We start from the raw sequence: 20,119 nt of genomic DNA, 5'->3' as shown, positions 1-20,119 counted from the left end.
CTGAGATATCCTTGCGTTTTTTTAACGCAAATGTCAATGGGACTTTCTAATGTTAAAAACGCATCATAAGTTTGTGCTTTGCGATTTTTGTGCGATGTATTTTTAACATTAGAAAGTTCCATTGACATTCGCGTAAAAAAAAACACAGCAATATCACAGCGTTAAAAAAACGCAATGGGTAGGAGCCACGTGAACATATTCTTACTGTTTCAAAAAACACGTGTAAACTCGTGCAATCTGGTGTTTTTGCATTAACATTTTTTAAGCATTTTTGGTGGTTTTTAATATTTAGGCCCATTCAGATTGTGGTATGCGGTCAGTATTCCATCAGTATTTGGAAACTAAAGCCAGGAATGGAACCTATACAGAAAGTATGTTGGAAATATTTGCATCTCTTCGGACCAGTTTTCCCATTTAGCTGTTTTTTATAGGAGAAGCTAAATGGAAAGAAAGTGGAAACGAAAAACAGAAGCAAACTTACTTTATGCTTTCATTCCTGGATTTGGCTTCTAAGTACTGGTGCAAAATGCTGACCAAATACGGCCATCTGAATGGGGCCTATTTTGCACAAATATTAGTACAGGCATTTTTGAAATTCTATTAAAAAGTCTATAGATTAAAAAAAAACACCTGAAAAAAATGCAAAAAACTAAATTTCTGTATAGACATTGTCTATGACATTCTACATGGTTATCAGTGACATATTTCTTAGGCTACGAATGACACTTTTCAAGGAGACGACGCAGGGGTGTAACTTGGGTGCAATTTGTAGGTCACAGCTGTCACACATTTAGCAATGTCTTGGTTGTCTTTTCACGTTGTGCTGGGTGCGCCATTTGTAAAGCTGAGAAGCTCGGGCACAACTCAGCATTGTGCTGTCGGATTTACATGGAAGAGCACACAGATATGCAATAGACATGCATTAGCACTTCTTGTCTGTGATACGGACAGGAATAAAACATGCAATGTCAATCGGCATAGCAGCATGGGCTATAATGGGACCATGTGCTGCCTATAAATTTTACACAGAGAGCACACGGCTTGAAATATGCTAGGGCCGGAAGCCTTAGGCCGCCTGCAGACGGGCGGGTCGGATCCGGCTGCGAGGATTCTCGCCGCGGGACCCGAGCGCCTGCAGAGAGCAGCGCGTACTCTCCCATGGTTCCAGCTGTTTGATGTGCCGGCTTGCCGGGCAGCCGGCGCATGCGCAGACCGGAGCCGTCGGCTGGGCAGTGACGTTTCTGTGCGGGGCTCTGCGAGCCCCGCAGAGACATAGAGCATGCTGCGGTTTGTTTGCCGTGCGGACAAACCGCGCATGTCTGCCTAGGATTGCGTTTGCTAACGCAATCTTATGGCAGCTTTCAAAGGTGGAAATTCTGCGGGAAATCCCGCTGCGGAATTTCTGCTTGTCTGCAGGCGGCCTTACAGGTGTGATGTGACGTAGCACTTCCACTTGTTTTCATCAGAGGCATTTATCATCAGCAGGATAACATACACTCTTTGCAAAGAAAAAAAAATCCAGCCTCTAGAAGGAGTTTTGGTTTTTGCTGCAAAACCCAGCATGCAGTTACATCTCAGACAGATATGTAAATGATTAGCGTTGTAGTGTGATTAGATGAACGGTCTTGTCACCTGAGGCCCTAAAAGTGGTTCCCTTGATTATAAAAAGGCTTTCAGAGGCTACTTGTGTGTAGTGACCTCTTTTTCTGCTTGTGTAAAATGCCCATTACATGTACTACCTTTTTACACCCACTGACCATCGCCTTGGTTAGCAGTGATGTCATGAATGACGAAACTGGACGCTACCGACTGGAACCGGGTTTTCTTCAACGACAAATCCAGGTCTAGTTTGGGCACGGACAATGGCAATGTTCATGTCTAGAGACCTAGGGGTGAGCACCTCAATCCTGCCTTTGCTGTTGAGTGGCACACTGCCCCCACTGCTGGTGTGATGGTCTGGGGTCCATCGCATACAACAGTCGGTCACACCTAGTAGTGGTACGAGGGACAATGACAGCTCAGCGATATGTTCAGGACATCCTGCAGCCACATTTTCCAGCTGGATAATGTCACACACACAAGGGTGTCACAGGAATGCCTCCACAACATTGTCACACTTCTGTGACCTGCCTGGACGCCAGCGTTATCACCAGTACAACATGTATGGAACCATCTGGAAAGCCAACTTTGACAGCCTATGATTTTGCACGATCTAGAGGCTGTTACAGCAAATGTGGACCAATATATCACAGGATACCATACAGAACCTGTATGCCTCCATGCCCCCCGTATCACATCTTGCATCCAAGCTACAGATGGCCAACAGGGTACCAGAGCCTCCATTCCTGCCAGTATCACAACTTGTATCCAAGCTAGAGGCAGCTCAACAGGGTACTAGAGCCTCCATGCTCGCCTGTATCACATCTTTTATCCAAGATAGAGGTGGTACAACAAGGTACTAGAGCCTCTATGCCCACCCATATCACATCTAGTATCCAAGCTAGAGGTGCCCAACAGGTTACTAGAGCCTCCATGCCCTCCCGCATCACATTTTACATCCAAGCGAGAGGCGGTACAACAGGCTGCTAGAGCCCCCATGCCCGCCTGTACCACATCTTCTATCCAAGTTAGAGGTGCCCAACAGGGTACTAGAGCCCCCATGCCCGCCTTTACCACTTCTTGTATCCAAGCTAGAGGTGGTACAACTGGGTACTAGAGCCTCTCTACTAGGGGTCAGTTTTCCGCAATAAATTCTCCTTTTGCGCTGATATTGTAATCACTTACTTATATCAATGTTACAATCACAGAGAAAGTTTCATTTGCTTCTGATAACTTCTAGAGGAGGGATTGGTTTTTGACAGTTTTTTAAAGCAAATAACCTCAATCCCCTCCAAAAAAAAAAAAAAAATCCTGTCCGCACCTTTGAGTTTAGGAACCATCAGGGTCACAATATTTTAAATGCCGGTGTAGCAGCATTAGTCTGAATCTGGGAGGAAGCGTGAGTGATTCCTCATGGCTCCTATTAATAATGTGACACGAGGCCAGCAGTAAGCAGCTGCAGACATTGTGCTTCCTGGAGAGGCGGGGAGAGCTTTTTCCTTCTCATGCTGCTCAGTAATCATCCACCTCAGGTTGCTTGCATGATCCTCAGGACTATGAGCTCAGCCTGCTCTCCCCTTCCCCATCATATATCCTACCAGCGCTGTGGAGACCCCTCTGTCTGGGCCGGGTCTATATTCCATTACAGCATTGACACAACTTGCACATGAAAGCAACATCTGGTAAACAAGCCATTAAATAGGGGGCAGGAGAGAGGTGGGGACACCACCAGCCTGCTGTCATTTCATTTTGTTCTATTACAAAAAGCCAGGAGCTGCAGTTCTTTCCAGCAAAAGCCAGGAAAGCAAAGAGGCTGATGACAAGCAAAGGCTGCATCAGGGGCTGCGGTGTTGGTAAGTGGCTGGATTATCATTATTCTATAAGGAGATGATTGATTTGCTATGTACTAAGAATTAGGAAATCTATTTCTGTATCACATGCTAAATAGTAATGATACATATGATCTATATTGTGAACATACCTAGGAGATAAGACCCTGTTCTTTAGAGCTAACACTCTAAATGACACATTTTAAGGCATCGGCTGAGTGGGAAGAAGATGGGGGGAGTTTTACGCCATACTGTACGCTAGAACTCATAAGGATAAGTGAAGTATGTCGTATGCTGAAAGCTCCAGATAGTTGTCAGGTGTGACTTTTTGTATATGAAACTGATCTGGTGCCGCAAGGTCCTTTTTTTGTGTGAGTGGTGACATTGGTAAGGACAAGTAATTAAAGGGGAATGTCACTTATGCGATTTAACAGCGTGTTTATTACTTTTATGGATGTGATGATTGGGATCAGGGTTTGCTTACGGCATCATATGTGGCTATAATGACGAGTGACGTATATAGAGTTGTATACAGAGGTGGGAAGGATAGGGAATCCTGACCCCCATCCTTCTCTCCTTTTCCTTCTCCATCTCCACAGATCAGTTTTACATCTTTTATAGGGCAAGGTTTAAGTACTACAAGTACTCCAAGCTTATGAAGAAAGTGAAATTTACCTTTGATGTTCTTTTTATTGGTCTGGCAGGATCTTGTATTGTGTGTTTTGCAATTCTGCATATTTCCCATTCATTGAAAAAGTTCTCTGGTGTTTTGGTACTTTTTGTTAAGCAAAGCACTACAAATGTTACTGTATCCTATTTTGGGACTCTGTACTGATCTTAGGGTACACAGTTGTAGAAAGGAGTGGGTACCAGTTATCTACAGGTTTTATGAATTGCTTACTGACATTAATACATAAGATCCACTTTCCTGTGGAGTCATAATATTAAATAGGTTTTCTGAGACTTTGGTGATTTTTTTAAAATTCTATTGATGATCTATCCTCAGGGATCCCCATCGGTCAGCTGATTCCTGATGCTGCTGTCAATACAGACAGCGCAGGTCGCAGATTGCACTGTCCGTAATGAAACAGCCCAGGTTGGTACTGCAGGCCCAGCTGGAATTTAATTCAATGTGGACAGCGCATGAAGCAGACTGCGCTGTCCATAGTGCAACAGCCTGGGTTGGTATTGCAAGCCCAGCTGTCATTGAATTCAATGTGGACAGCGCAGGAAGCAGATTGCGCTCTCCATAGTGCAGCAGCCTGAGTTGGTTTTGCAGGCCCAGCTGTCATTGAATTCAATGTGGACAGCGCATGAAGCAGACTGCGCTGTCCATAGTGCAGCAGCCTGGGTTGGTATAGCAGGCCCAGCTGTCATTGAATTCAATGTGGACAGCGCAGGAAGCAGATTGCGCTGTCCATAGTGCAACAGCCTGGGTTGGTATTGCAAGCCCAGCTGTCATTGAATTCAATGTGGACAGCGCATGAAGCAGATTGCGCTGTCCAAAGTGCAGCAGCCTGGGTTGGTTTTGCAGGCCCAGCTGTCGTTGAATTGAATGTGGACAGCGCAGGAAGCAGACTGCGCTGTCCATAGTGCAACAGCCTGGGTTGGTATTGCAAGCCCAGCTGTCATTGAATTCAATGTGGACAGCTCAGGAAGCAGATTGCGCTCTCCATAGTGCAGCAGCCTGGGTTGGTTTTGCAGGCATAGATGCCATTGAATTCAATGCAATACCAATTGGGCCGCTGCATTATGGATAGTGTGATCTGCTTCTGTGATGTCCACATTGAATTCAAAAGGAGCTGCACCTGCAATAGCAACCCAGGCTGCTGCTCTACATACAGCACTGTCTGTATTGACAGCGGTGCCAGGAATCAGCTGATTGGCAGGAATCCTCAGTTGCGGACCCCCGTCAATCATCTTTTGAGGACACGTCATCAATAGAAAGTCACGAAAGTCCAAGACGACCCTTATAATATTCAAATGCAGTTCTGTTGTGACTGGCCCTAGGGACAGAAATGTAACATGAAGTATATTAGAAAAGCGAAATTGCACTGCAAAGGGAAGTCATTAAGTTTGTCCATATTTTAATTAAGATAATTGAATGGTGATTTATTCCTACTCATCAGCATACTTTCATCCCCGTGTCCGATACAGTTGTGTCAACCTGTAGTAATCATTACTAGCTTAAAGTCTGAGCAGACCTGCAAAAATGTTGTCACACTTCATTTTACTTGTTACTGCCTGTAGAGGATCACTGAGGTAGACACTTTGAGAGTTGACACCATGCTGTCCTTGTGATCTAGATGATAATGGAAACTGCATAGCTATATCATCCTATTTACTCATCAGCCGGCATGTGATTAAGCCATTCCCATGATATGAAATTCCAGATGTTGTCTATTACGGCACAGGCTGCCACAGTTGACTGTACAGTATAAAGGCTCATCCAGGAACATGATACCCATACAACAAGTACTGATGACTTGTGTTTACTGACAGTTTACTATAGCTACAGTTTAATGTAAAGGATATGAAAAGGATTGTCCATAAAAAATGGAGGTGTCAGCAGTCTGATCAGAGTGTTGTGATCTATCCTAATGATGGGGGCTAAACATTATGGTTAGAAAACCCACTTCACCCAAGTGCAAAGTTATATACAGTAACTGTACAATATGCTGTGTTCAATTTTTCACTATTGTAACATAGTATGTTAGGCCGAAAAAAGACACATATTCAGCCTATTTCATCCCCAATGTTGATCCAGAGGAAGGCAAAAAAAACAATGAGGTAGAAGCCAATTTTCCCCTTTTTGTGGAAACAAATTCCTTCCTGACTCAAATCTGGCAATCAGAATAATCCCCGGATCAACAACCATTATGAAGTAATTAGCGATTATAGCTCAAGAAAGGCCTCCAGACCCCTCTTAAACTCTATCATGTTCGCAATTATGAAGATTTCTATTTGCTGTCAGGAAATAAAAACATGCTCTTTTACATTCAGATTCAATAACTTGTAGTTTGGCTACAAAGAACCAAAATATTCTTAAAAACTGCAAGTTTTATTGAGTCATAATGTTGACACAACCAAGATCACTTTTAGGGAAAGGCTACATGTTTCAGGCTGATCCTATCCCGTCCTTCATCAGCCTGAAACGTGTAGCTTTTCCCTAAATGCGCTCTTGGGTGTTTTAACATTATGGCTTAATAAAACATGTCATTTTTAAGAAGATTTTGGTGCTGGATCCACGAAGTCCTTTTGCAATTTTACGAAGGCTGGAAAGGAGTCCTTGTTGTTCCTCTGCACCAGCTACAAATATACCTCGGTGTGAATACATCTATATATGGGTGGGCTGTTTCAAATACACTGTCTCTCAGTATATACAATGTATTTAGTGTATGTAAGAATATCACTCTGATGTCTTGACTGATTATGTCCCAGAGAATCGCCTACATTAGACATGTAGGGGGTAGATTTATTAATTCACTTATGACTCTGGTCGGTATCATATTCTTGAGCAGTGTGTATGGCATATGCCATTTTTAGACTTTGCAGTTGTTGTTAAAGTTAAGTCAGGTTTCAGCCTATTGCTGCAAATAAGACCATTCTGCTTACTGACTGCAAGCAGAGATCTTGAAAATGGTGAGTTAATAAATCAAAGGAGAGACTTAACAATAGCATGAATTTATGGGCAAATGATGTACTTTTGTCTTCCATATGCCACCTAATGGCTATTGTATATTGGGCCGTGTTCTTTCTAGACACTTATCAAAATTAAAAAAAAAACTTTTTAGTGCAATATTTACATTATTCATATAACTGTTTGTTGTAAATAAAGCTTGCGCTTACTCATTTTATATTAGGCCGTTCAACCCCTTTAAGTACTGTGTAGTCGATGGTAACTCTCTGTCCTTGAGGCTGAGGTCACATTCACACACCTGTGAGGATTTATGGTGGAGTGTGATGAATGGCTGCCCGTGGAAGGAACAGTTTTTATGTGTATGTCCACCTTTAGGGCACAGAGTAGATATTAACTAGTTGATGTAATGGGGCTGAACAAAACATTAATGGAGTTAAAAGAAATCCTTGAGTAACCAACTGATTATATCCCACTAGTTTGACTGTGAGGCTCATTTCAGGCCGCTATGGTGCATACAATACAGTTCAATAGAACTGCAGGAACTCCGGGTATTTATAATACAAGTACTAAAATGCAGTCATAATTTGTCCATAAGAAGCCATGCACACAACAATATTGCACCAAAGTCCAAGATGTCTGGAGCCATAATATGCACCTATAGAAGTCTATGGGGCCCTAGGTACCTCTAAATGCCTCCAGTTTCATACAGAAATATACAGAAGTTTTTTCATATGGAATCCAACAGAAAATTGAGGCATAATCTATCATATTGTATTACGTAGATCTTTTTCTATAGAAGCATTGCATCTGTTAATGGGGATCTGCTATGCAACCTGGTTCTCTCCGACTCCTTACATATAACCCCCTTGCCACATAGTAAAGCAAAACTCCAACACAGTACATACTTTGTAAAAATTTATATGACGGGAGCCACACTTTATTTACACATAGTACATGGGTAGCCTGGTGCCAATCACAGCACTGTCTACCCCTGGGAGTTGGCTGGGCCTCACCTGCCACCCGGCCCCAGGAGCAGCTGGGACTCTCCTGCCACCCAATTGCCTTACACATTGTCAGATGCCACCTTTTCTCTCGCTTCTCCTGGGCACCATTGTGAGGCTCGCCTGAACTACTACGGTATGCGTCCTCCTCAATTGTTGTAGCTCTGCTATCAACAGCAGTACTGCTAGTTTTGTGAGGTGGTCTGGTAGTTTTATCCTAGGAGTAGCATCATTCTAGAAGAAGCGCCATTTGGGCCCCTAGTTCAGCTGTTGGCAACAGTACCGCTAAGACTTGTGAGTTCCCCTGGATGCCTCATCCCAGACGCAGTGCCGTAATTTAGCCTTGTGCCCAGCCCCTTGTTCAACCAAAGTTCACATCACTCCTGCAAAGATGAATGAGGGAACAGTTTATTTGATTAGGGTGGGCTGGTTGGTGAAGCTGCGTCTTGGGGTTGACTGACCTCCCACCCACTGAGGCTACCTTTCTTATCTACCAGTCAAAGGTCTGCAACCTTTTTTTTAACGTTTTTTTCCTTTCCAAGCTCAGTGCCAACCCCCATACCTACCTACTTCCCTCTGCACCACACAAAGGGTCCTAAATAGAGATGAGCGAACGTGCTCGGCCACGCCCCTTTTTCGCCCGAATACCGCGATTTTCGAGTACTTCCGTACTCGGGCGAAAAAATTCGGGGGTCGCCGTGGCGGCGCGGGGGGTTGCAGCGGGGAGTGGGGGGAGAGGGAGAGGGAGAGAGAGAGGGCTCCCCCCCCGTTCCCCGCTGCTACCCCCCACGCCGCCACGCCTCTCCCCGCCCCCCGGCGCACCCGAGTACTTTTCACCCGAGTAGTGAAGTACTCGAAAATCGCGGTATTCGGGCGAAAAAGGGGCGGGGCCGAGCACGTTCGCTCATCTCTAGTCCTAAACACTAGACCCTGCCCCTTGTGCCTGCTACTATGCTGCCCTACCTCATTCACTTCCACAGCAACTTAGGCTGCCTGGCTGGGGAGGGGTTTCAGCCTTGTATGTCCATTCCCCATGTGCTTGCAAGGGTCCCCATATAGCTACTTTACCACTCCTTGTAGCTTTTATTTGCAATACAGTCCCATACTAAGACACTATGTATAGTCAATGCTAACGGCATGTCCTTGAGGCTGAGGTCACATTCACACATCTGTAATAATGGAGCAATTGAGGCATGCACATTTGTTTAAAGAGGTTGTCCAGTTGTAAATTACTGATGGCCTATCAGCAGGATATGTCATCAATAATAAATCGTTAGGGGTCTGCCCCCCGGGACTCCAGCCAATAAACTGGGTCACTGTGTTCATACAATGAGCTAATTTCTGCAGGAAGCAGACAGCTCTGTTTTTTACAGTAGTGGCCAGGCTTGCTATTGTAGGCAAAGAAATGAATGGGAACTTGGCCTGCAATACCAAGCCTGGCCACTGCAGTGGGAACGGGGCTGTCTGCTTCATGGAGAAATCGGCTCATTGTATGAACACACCAACCCAGCAAACAGCTGATCAGCTGGCATCCCAGGTGACAGATCCTGTTGATTTATTATTACTGACTTATCCTGCTGATAAGCCATCAGTAGTTTACAGCTGGAAAATTTCCTTACAGCAACCCTCTTGGCCTGGAAAAGCAAAGTTGGCCGAACTGCTTCTCTGACTATCTGATGCACACTGTGCATAGTATGCATCAGTAGTCTGAAATACTACATGCTGCTCTGATTGGCCAGTGCTGCTCATGTGGACATGATGCATACTTATTCACAGTGTGCATCAGGTAGCCAGAGAAGCTGGTGTGGCCATCTTTGTTTCTCCAGGACTGGAGAGTCGCTTTAAGTGACTGTGGGCAATTCTATAATATGTACCTGAAACAGAGCTGGAGCATGCTGTGATAATACGGAAGCACAGTAGGCCCTTTAAGACTGCATTTCTTTTTCAATAAACTAGCATTGGTGAGCACAGCATATAAAGGAGCCATGTATATGGAGGTAGACTGATTCCTTGAAGTACCCTGGAACTGTAGGAATTCCATGCACTGCCATATGCTGCCTAAGTATTTCACCGTATAGCTGCTTTTCTTTTTCATACTTGCCCCAATTGCCCCATACAGTCTCTTCTTCGATACGGCTCGAGGTGCTGTGAATCTGTCATATAGCTGGCCCTCCACTGCTCCCTGTCAATGGATGATGTTAGACTTTCAATCAAGATCAACATCATCCATAGTCGGTGAATGGTAGGGACCATCCACTCGACAGATCCATAGCATAGGAAGTCAGATCTAAGAAGAGCCCATATGGACGAATGGGGGCGAGTACGAATAAAGGAAAGCAGTTATAGAGTCAGGTGGGCCATGGCTGCAGAGCTATAAGGTCTACTCCTCAAGGTAGGTCATTAGTAGTAGATTGATGGGGCTCTGCCGCTGTGGATCCCTGCTGATCAGCTAATCCTCCAGCTTGCTGTCAGTGCAGCAGGGCCTGATGTCGTCATTGGTAGTCAGAGCTGGAAGTGTAATAAAAGCTTTTCTACAATTGAAATCAATGGGAGCCATGCCACCTATTAGACTTCTAGCTCCTTATTGCGTTCAGAGCCGGAAGTGTTATGGAAGGCATTGCTTCCATTGAAATCAAGCCACCTATTATTCTTGCGGCCCTGACCACCAATGACAACTGACAATGGACTGGAGGATCAGCTGATTAACGGGGATCTCGAGTGGCGTATCCCCACTGATCAACTATTGAAGGCTTATCCTGAAGGTAGATCATCAATAGGAAAAGCCTGGAATACCCCTCTAAGAGTAAATTGGGGGTTTAGGACACTAGAGTCAACTTTTGGGTAACTCTTGCTTCTGTCAAGGTCCACAAGATTATTCCCATCTGAGACCTTTATGGTATATCCTCAGTACATGTCATAATAAATCAAAGCAAATTCCATTTTCAGGACTCCCACCTATTGGGAGAATGGGGGTCACCTTCCTAGCAATCATCACTCCAGATAGGAGGAGCTATGCACGTGGCTCTCTCCATTGTAGATAATGGATGTTGAGGTAACAGCCTAAAATTCCAAGTCCCAAATTGGAGAAAGCTGCATGCATATACAATGCCTCTAACTCATCTACTCATTTCTGGAGTGCCAAATGCGGCAAGAGACTATTATTTTAATATATAGGGGACCCAGACATGGCTACACAGTGCACTCTTAGTACTTGTCCTAATATAGAGGGGACCCAAACATGGCTACACAGTGCCCCCTAGTGCTTGTCCTAATATATAGGGGACCCAGACATGATTACACAGTGCATCCTTAGTACTTGTCCTAATATATAGGGGATCCAGACATGGCTACACAGTGCACCTTTAGTACTTGTCCTAATATACAGGAACCCAGACATGGCTAAACAGTGCACCCTTAGTACTTGTCCTAATATACAGGGACACAGACATGGCTACACAGTGCATCCTTAGTATTTGTCCTAATATACAGGAACCCAGACATGGCTACACAGTGCACCCTTAGTACTTGTCCTAATATACAGGGACACAGACATGGCTACACAGTGCATCCTTAGTATTTGTCCTAATATACAGGAACCCAGACATGGCTAAACAGTGCACCCTTAGTACTTGTCCTAATATACAGGAACCCAGACATGGCTACACAGTGCATCCTTAGTATTTGTCCTAATATACAGGGACACAGACATGGCTACACAGTGCATCCTTAGTACTTGCCCTAATACATAGGAAACCCAGACATGGCTACACAGTGCACCCTTAGTACTTGTCCTAATATATAGGGGACCAGGCATGGCTACACAGTGCACTCTTAGTACTTGTCCTAATATATAGGGACCTGGACATGACTACACAGTGCAACATTAGTACTTCTTATATATAGGGGACCCAGACATGATTACACAGTGCATCCTTAGTACTTGTCCTAATATATAGGGGATCCAGACATGGCTACACAGTGCACCTTTAGTACTTGTCCTAATATACAGGAACCCAGACATGGCTAAACAGTGCACCCTTAGTACTTGTACTAATATATAGGGACACAGACATGGCTACACAGTGCACCCTTAGTACTTGTCCTAATATACAGGGACCCAGACATGACTACACAGTGCATCCTTAGTACTTGTACTAATACATAGGAGACCCAGACATGACTACATAGTGCATCCTTAGTACTTGTCCTAATATATAGAGGATCCAGACATGGCTACACAGTGCACCTTTAGTATTTGTCCTAATATACAGGAATCCAGACATGGCTAAACAGTGCACCCTTAGTACTTGTCCTAATATACAGGGACACAGACATGGCTACACAGTGCATCCTTAGTACTTGCTCTAATACATAGGAGATCCAGACATGGCTACACAGTGCACCCTTAGTACTTCTCCTAATATATAGGGGACCCAGACATGATTACACAGTGCATCCTTAGTACTTGTCCTAATATATAGGGGACCAGGCATGGCTACACAGTGCACTCTTAGTACTTGTCCTAATATATAGGGACCTGGACATGACTACACAGTGCACCATTAGTACTTCTAATATATAGGGGACCCAGACATGATTACACAGTGCATCCTTAGTACTTGTCCTAATATATAGGGGATCCAGACATGGCTACACAGTGCACCTTTAGTACTTGTCCTAATATACAGGAACCCAGACATGGCTAAACAGTGCACCCTTAGTACTTGTCCTAATATACAGGGACACAGACATGGCTACACAGTGCACCCTTAGTACTTGTCCTAATATATAGGGGCCCAGACATGACTACACAGTGCACCCTTAGTACTTGTCCTAATATATAGGGGCCCAGACATGACTACACAGTGCACCCTTAGTACTTGTCCTAATATATAGGAGACCCAGACATGGCTACACAGTGCACCCTTAGTACTTGTCCTAATATACAGGGACACAGACATGGCTACACAGTGCACCCTTAGTACTTGTCCTAATATACAGGGACCCAGACATGGCTAAACAGTGCACCCTTAGTACTTGTCCTAATATATAGGGGCCCAGACATGACTACACAGTGCACCCTTAGTACTTGTCCTAATATATAGGAGACCCAGACATGGCTACACAGTGCACCCTTAGTACTTGTCCTAATATACAGGGACACAGACATGGCTACACAGTGCACCCTTAGTACTTGTCCTAATATACAGGGACCCAGACATGGCTAAACAGTGCACCCTTAGTACTTGTCCTAATATATAGGGGCCCAGACATGACTACACAGTGCACCCTTAGTACTTGTCCTAATATATAGGAGACCCAGACATGGCTACACAGTGCACCCTTAGTACTTGTCCTAATATACAGGGACACAGACATGGCTACACAGTGCACCCTTAGTACTTGTCCTAATATACAGGGACCCAGACATGACTACACAGTGCATCCTTAGTACTTGTCCATTACTGTTGCTCTGCTTTGTGCCACTTCTCTTCCCTCGGATATGGAAACTGCATGTGAGCAGCCACGCATAAATATTTCTGTGTCCACATGATTGGGGCGCACAGAACGGCATTGTGGGTGGCATGTTGTGCACCCCTGATAGACTATAGAAAGTTTCAATAATCAGAGTTCCCTGGTTGATGTAGCAACAAAGTTCCTAAAACTGAAGCATGAAGCCTGTGTGCTAAGGATCAAAGAATGTGTCAAAGTTCTTTTTGACACCTTAAATTTAATATTGTGATGGAAAAATGTTCTGTTGAGTCAGAAGTGTAATTGTTTTGGGATGGGAGAGAAAAGGTCTGGATTTTGTAAGCTTTTAAATTTAATCTAGGAAGATGTATCCTGTTTGTGGGTAATCTGAGTAGCCGGTAAATACGCAGTGGATACATTTACAATCGTCACTTACTGACTAGTTTACATGATGTAGAAGGAAGCCCTTTGTGTACCACTTGACACCTTAGAAGTGATTTGTTAAACAGATTTGGGTTTATTTATGAAGCCTTTTCTGCCAGATTTGTGGTGTTATTTACATCTAATTTGCCCCAAAAAAGACGCATCTAGTCTAAATTGCGGCTTCTAATTTCTACATAGGCTTTTGGAAGTTTGCTTTCCAGGCCTATGTTTAAGTGTGTATATGCGCAATTACACACACGATACTGATGGATGACTCTTGGTCACTATATTGCTACCATTTGCTCCTTTATTTCATAATATTTTTTGTTTTCCTTTTCTATTTTTGAAGAATAAGGCTGCCTGCAGCCGGCCGGGTCGGATCCGGCTGCGAGAATTCTCGCAGCGGGACCCGACCCAAACGTCTGCAGAGAGCAGCGTGACACTCACCTGCTCCTGCGGCCCCGGCTCTTTGTACTATGTGCTGATATGCGTGCAAATCTATCTTATTCACGGAGCAAATGCAATGTGCTGAAGCATGTGCCCATCTAAAGGAGCCCTGAGTTCCTATATCTTGCACGGTTGAGGGATAACTTGCATGAAACAATATATATCTGATATATCTGCATGTATAACCACTGGGGTTGAAAGAACTCTATATATATATATATATATATATATATATATATATATATATGACCATGACTCTCACTCTCCTTTTTTTGATAATCCGTGTGGTCCGTTCCGTGTCACTGAGCTCTGAAATTTTCGTTGCTCAGCTCTAAGGATAGAGGCAGACCGTGGAAAGCTGGCGGCGCAGATGTGTATGGGGCCTAATATGTGCAGTGGGGTTCTGTCAGTAGTTTTTTCTGCTTGCTGTTGTCAAAGCATACTTCAACCAAAAAATAAACTCATGTGCTGCCAAATTTTTATTAACTGTATTCAGTTTTTTGCTTGCTCTAAAGTTCCTCCTGGTTCCAGTTTCAAACACAAGAAGAAACTGTTTTCTATTGGCCGTATTAGCCCCCATTTGGTAAAATCTCTGTCACTTAGGCCAGATTCACACAAGCGTATGCGCATTAACGCGTGCATGGGTGCATTTTTGAGGAAGGAACAACACTTTGTACATGGGCATCAGCGTATTTTACTGTCATTTTTTTGTGCATGCACATTTGCGCAGCCAAAAAAATACACACTGATTGAAATGGCTAATTAGTCTAATGACTTCCAGATGTGTTCTTTCTCCTGCGCAATTTCACGCATCTTCTAGTGTGTTTTGCACACATTTGCACATCCCCATTGACTTCTCTGAGAACTTATGGTGTGAAAATGGAAAATAGAGCATGCTGCAATTTTGTTTTGCGTGACCAAAAATAATGCTCAAACCCGTTGAAATCAATGGGTTCTATTCTCTATGCACTGCGCATGCAAATACGCCCATGTGAATCCGGCCATAAATGTCCACAATCTGTGTATGTAATTACTGCTTCCAACCTGTTCCACCTGTCAGCTCTCCCTGGCAACCAGTACCTGTGAGACAACCTTTTCCCACTCATTCCTCTGCCTTTGTAGAAAGGTGCCTGATTAAATGTACTGTATATTATTATATGTTGCTGATGCAAAAAGTGTTTGTGTATCACTGGAGAGGTAACATTTTACAAACTCTCATTTATCCAGTTTCATAACTAAGACCAAAGTATTTACTAATGTGAAACACCGCAATACCTCCTAAATTTACATACAGAGCCTGCAGCGTTCTGTAACCTTCCAGCTGCTGGGAAACTGCAAAAACCCGTGTCCTAGAATAAAAATAAAAAAACTGCTGAAAACATGTTGGGCTGATCCCACACATATGAAGCATATATATACGGGGGTTGGTAGATCGGCCTTCCACTGAAGAGAGGGGAACCTATTAGGTAACTCCGAAATGATGGGTCGGAGGAACGCAGGGTGGTCCTCAGTTGGAAGTGCAGGTGGCTTGGGCTCTGGATCTGCATTATCTGCAGGTCCCGTGACAAATCACAGGCTGCTCCTATGCCAACTTTAATGAATAGTAACTTTAATGAATAGTAAGGAGATGTGACGGCTCCTCTTTAAAAGGAAACTTATGAACAGGTATTTTTTGCTCCCCAATGGTCAACCAGACATCTTGGCACGCTAGGCAATGAATTGTGGTGACATTAGGACATAATTGCCTGCTAAGAGTAGTATTTGATTGAGTTTGTTGCCTAGTGCAATATATGTTACAGTCTGACAATGAGCTTATATTTGGAAAACACAATATATTTCATCACATATTCCTGGAAAGGTGGAGCGTCATTGTTATAACATTTGCCATCCAGGTTTGTATTCATTACAAACTGTGACTGTTGGCTTTAACTTACACTTGTCATAATTATTTGGTGAGTGGTGACAGTGCCTGTTATCACAGAAGATTGGTTTCTGCAAATGAATAGGTGAAATGTGAAGATTTATACATGCAGCCTATATCATAGAATTGGAAGGGACCTCCAGGGTCATCTGGTCCAACCCCTTGCTCAGTGCAGGAATCACTAAATCATCCCAGACAGATGTCTGTTCAGCTTCTGTTTGAAGACTTTCATTGAAGGAGAACTCTCCACCTCCCATGGCAACCTGTTCCACTCATTGATCACCCTCCCTGTCAGAAAGTATTTTCTAATATCTAATCTGTGTCTCCTCCCTTTCAGTTTCATCACATTGCTTCTAGTCTTTCCTTGTACAAATGAGAATAGGGCTGATCCCTCTGCCCTGTGATAGCCCTTCAGATATTTGTAGACAGCTATTAAGTTTCCTCTCAGCCTTCTTTTTTGCAAGCTAAACATTCCCAGATTCTTTAACAGTTCCTCATAGGACATGATTTGCAGACCTCATACCATCTTGAAGTTGCTTCAGTTTGTCAATGTCTTTTTTAAATTGGGGTGCCCAAAACTGGACACAGTATTCCAGATGAGGTCTGACTAAGGAAGAGTAGAGGGGAATAATTACCTCACAATCTGGACTCTGTATGGCTCTTAATAGATCCCAGAATTGTGTTTGCCTCTTTTGCTGCTGCATCACACTGTTGACTCATCTTCAGTCTATGATCTATTAGTATACCCAAGTCTTTTTCACATGTGTTGCAGCTTAGCCCAATTTCCTCCTGTACGGTTTTCATTTTTCTTGCCCAAATGTAGGAATTTGGATTTCTCCCTGTTAAATACCATTCTGTTACTTGCAGCCCACTTTTCAAGCTTGTCTAGATCTTTTTGAATCCTCTCTCCTTCTTCTCGAGTGTTAGCTATCCCTCCAACAGTAGGCCCAGGACAAAGCATTGCGGTACCCCATTTGACACATTCTTCCAATTAGATGTGCAGCCATTTATGACCACTCTTTGAGTATGATCACTCAGCCAGTTGTGAATTCACCTAACAGTTGCCTTGTAAATCCCATATTTAGTCATTTTTTTCCAATAAGGATCGTATGAGATACTTTGTCAAATGTTTTACTAAAGTCAAGATATACTATATCTACTGCATTTCCCTGATCATTTCCTTCTATGACAGAATCACAGACTTGGTTGAAATTAGATTTGTCTAACATGACTTCTTTGTTAGAAACCCATGCTGGCTCTGAGTAATTACTCCATTCTCATCCAAGTACTTCCATACATGCTGTTTAGTAATTTGTTCAAAGATCTTTTCCGGTATAGAAGTCAGGCTCACAGGCCTGTAGTTTCCTGGGTCCACCTCATACCCTTTATTGAAGATAGAGACAACATTTGCCCTTTTCCATTCTTCTGGGACTTTTCCTATTCTCCAGGAATTTTCAAAGATTACGTTGAGTGGTTAAGCTATTACCTCTGCTGCTTCCTTCAGTACCCTAAGATGTAATTCACCTGGATCTGAGAACTTTAAATCACTGAGCTGCAATGGGAATCTATATAGAAGAATCTCACTGGGAAAACCCTAAAATTTGACTTTTATTCCATATATAGTTACAAAACGAGCTGATAGAATATAATTTGACAATACACACAAATAACAAAGAAGCCCCAACAATGTCCCAAGAGAATGCAAACCGCTTTGGGACACTTGAGTAATTTAAATGGCAAACCGAAGGGATCTAGTTTTGAATTACTAAAGGTGTTCAACTCCTCTACATCTGCAAAGATAAGAGTATACTACCTCTCAAATCCTATCCCATGGGTTTAGGGACAAGCTAGAACTGCTCCCTAGAAAAAGAAATCCATAAAATTTGTATTTCTGATACTCTGTTAACAATAAACAGCCTGGAATAGAAAGTGAGGAAAAATAATAAAATACTATTCAGTCTTGATGGTAGACTGGTAGTGTATCAGGAACAGCCAGAGTATCTCTCTGGGCATCTAATTTTATAGCCAGGTCACTGCGCCCATCAATGGAGAAGCAGCCTGTTTGACCAATCCAAAACATCCAGGCACACCCCTAGGACAACCCCGCTGGTGATATGCTAGGAAATCCTGCGGATGCACAGAGGAAAAAGCGCCTATTCACATCATGCCAGGAAAAACCATGCGAATGCACAATGAACATATTGTGTCATGCCGGAAAAATTCCAGCGCAGGCATGATGGGAACATCGTCCAATCGATCCGTTCACTTTGGGATAACAACTGTTCATTCTAAATACCCGTGCTGTCTCCTTCTGGAGAAGCCTTTTATCCATGTTACCCTTCAGCTAATGTTATTCATCCTTGAACACAACTTCTTGGTTTTTCACAGGAGAATCTACCACCAGTCAAGGGGCACTGCAATGGGAAGCCCCTGTGCCCTTATGTATACAAATCTGTTCCTGGGCTAGTGGGAGGAGAGGGTTGTGTTTTCGGATAGTAACGGACATTAGACATCTATGATTTCATTGTGGCAACACTTTATTGATGATATACTTATCTTCTGAGCAGGGAGTGCTGAAATGTTCAATGAGCTTGTGGAGTCCCTAAATATTAACACCTTGGGTTTATGCTTTACATTAGAGATAAATGATTCTGTACTCGCATTTCACAACAAATCTATGAAGAAATGGTCTGATTGAGGGTTGAAAATGACTGTTTTTCATAAGTCCATTGCCACAAACTGCTTCCTAAATTGGAAAAGTCATCACTCCGTTCCCCTCAAGAAGGGTATTTGTAAAGGACCGTTCCTATGTTTACATCCAAACTGTTTGAAGGACCATGATTTTTTGGTAAAAGCTATGGAAATGCAAAAAAAAGTTTCTACAAAGAGGCTGTCTGAGGGATGATATCAATTTGGCTTATAACTTTGCACGTACCCAAAGAAGGGAGGACCTACTGGTTCACCGGACCTGTCAGGATCAGAATCAAACAGGATAATTTGGACTTGTGTCTCAAAAGGCTAGTGAAGATATTTAAGTGGTATTAGGACATTTTACAAGGTGACGCAGATCTATTGTAAGTATTAACACCAAGACCAGGACAGGTGAGGTCAAAATTTGAGAGATCGGCTAGTGCACAGCCATCTTGGCCCCAAAAGTTAATTTGTTACGTGGCTACATTCTCATGGGACCTTTAGATGTGCTGGCTGCAAAGCATGTAAATTTATTCTCAAGGGCACCTATTTTAACAGCGCAGTTACTGAGAAGAAATATTTAAACAGATAATGTATAAGTTGATGTTCTAAGAACATTGTTTATCTGGCATCTTGCCCATGTCCACGTAATTACGTGGGGAAAACAACTCAACAGTTTAACAGGAGGATTTTGGCACGCATTGGCAATATAAATCAAAATGAACATACTCCTCTGGCTGCACATATAGAAGAGTATCATAATAATGATCCCGGTACACTGCGGTTCCAAGTTATGAAGCCGATAAGACAGAATGGACGCCGTGGTGAGGTGGATAAAAGGCTTGTACAGAAGCAAAACAGCCTGGATATTCTGAATGGACGGTTGTTATCCTAAAGTTATCAATGAGACACTTTTTTTTTTTTGCCCCGTTCATTTGATTTAGGTGGAAGTCATTGTCTGTGAATAACCTTTTAAGTCATTTGTGTGAACTTATCAATTTATACTTCGCCATATATTATGAAATATGTTGGTCAGGTTGGGATAATTTTGTATATTTGTATTTTGATTTTTTTTCTGTCCCTTGAATGAGCTGTT

The 20,119-nt window shown here is 43.2% G+C and overlaps 1 protein-coding gene across 1 annotated transcript in view; it reads left to right on the top strand.

Annotated features, from left to right (window-relative positions):
* The first annotated feature begins 3,105 nt into the window (after positions 1-3,105).
* The window catches only part of STAMBPL1 (STAM binding protein like 1), a 75,808-nt gene continuing 58,794 nt past the window's right edge, over positions 3,106-20,119 (top strand). Inside the window, exon 1 of the mRNA XM_066600761.1 lies at positions 3,106-3,452. The gene's annotated coding sequence lies outside the window, so the exon portion shown is untranslated. The remainder of the gene's footprint in view (positions 3,453-20,119) is intronic.

Source organism: Eleutherodactylus coqui, chromosome 4 (assembly GCF_035609145.1).
Source record: "Eleutherodactylus coqui strain aEleCoq1 chromosome 4, aEleCoq1.hap1, whole genome shotgun sequence".
Lineage (NCBI taxonomy): Eukaryota > Metazoa > Chordata > Amphibia > Anura > Eleutherodactylidae > Eleutherodactylus > Eleutherodactylus coqui.
This window is presented reverse-complemented; position numbering and strand designations above follow the sequence as displayed.